We start from the raw sequence: 631 nt of genomic DNA, 5'->3' as shown, positions 1-631 counted from the left end.
TCAGAAACCATCTTTCTTTGAAGCACTCATCGCTGTGAGCAGGACTTGAACCTGCGCGGGGAGACCCCATTGGATTTCAAGTCCAACGCCTTAACCTCTCGGCCATCACAGCTTCTGTAGCCAAGATGTTTCAAATATGCCAATACATATTTCCAGCACTGAGAAATCTATTTGATGGGGGACTTCTATTCCTTGGTTGTGTACTTAAACAGCCACACGAGATGAGAGAGGGTCTCATAATAAGAACCTACAACAGTGACCAAACCACTTTGATTTCCAATCAAACATCTTCATATTCAGTTATCTCAGCATCTGAAAGATGCAAGTTAGTTGCAAGTCTCTAGTCTCAAACCATGGCTGGATTTTGTAATAGAGCCTTAATACCACTTAGAGTTATAGAAAGTATGCAGCGTCCATGACCGCTGTGAGCCGGGTTTGAACCTGCGCGGGGAAACCCCATTGGATTTCAAGTCCAACGCCTTAACCTCTCGGCCATCACAGCTACAAAAGGAAGGCACAGTTATGATTTTCTACATCTAGAGGTGCTAAATCCATTCACATTAATTTGCTATTATTACGAGACCATAACAATTCACTATTAGCTTAACCAGCGCATTGTTGTGTAAAAGAT

The 631-nt window shown here is 42.6% G+C and overlaps 1 protein-coding gene, 1 long non-coding RNA gene and 2 other non-coding genes across 5 annotated transcripts in view; 2 read left to right on the top strand and 2 right to left on the bottom strand.

Annotated features, from left to right (window-relative positions):
• Nucleotides 1–631, top strand: part of LOC147817258 (uncharacterized) — a 236097-nt gene that overhangs the window by 215476 nt on the left and 19990 nt on the right. The window lies entirely within an intron of this gene.
• Nucleotides 1–631, top strand: part of myo10 (myosin X) — a 135356-nt gene that overhangs the window by 114735 nt on the left and 19990 nt on the right. The gene's annotated exons all lie outside the window — the stretch shown is intronic.
• Nucleotides 31–112, bottom strand: trnas-uga (transfer RNA serine (anticodon UGA)). Its single transcript has one exon. It is a non-coding gene; the product is annotated as a tRNA-Ser (tRNA).
• trnas-uga (transfer RNA serine (anticodon UGA)) lies at nucleotides 421–502 on the bottom strand. The gene has a single exon. It is a non-coding gene; the product is annotated as a tRNA-Ser (tRNA).

This window comes from Seriola lalandi, unplaced genomic scaffold (genome assembly GCF_002814215.2).
Source record: "Seriola lalandi dorsalis isolate HSWRI2012SDOR001 ecotype SW California unplaced genomic scaffold, Sedor1 jcf7180002054982, whole genome shotgun sequence".
Taxonomy (NCBI): domain Eukaryota; kingdom Metazoa; phylum Chordata; class Actinopteri; order Carangiformes; family Carangidae; genus Seriola; species Seriola lalandi.
The sequence above is the reverse complement of the archived record's forward strand: the minus strand, read 5'-3'. Positions and strand labels throughout refer to the sequence as shown.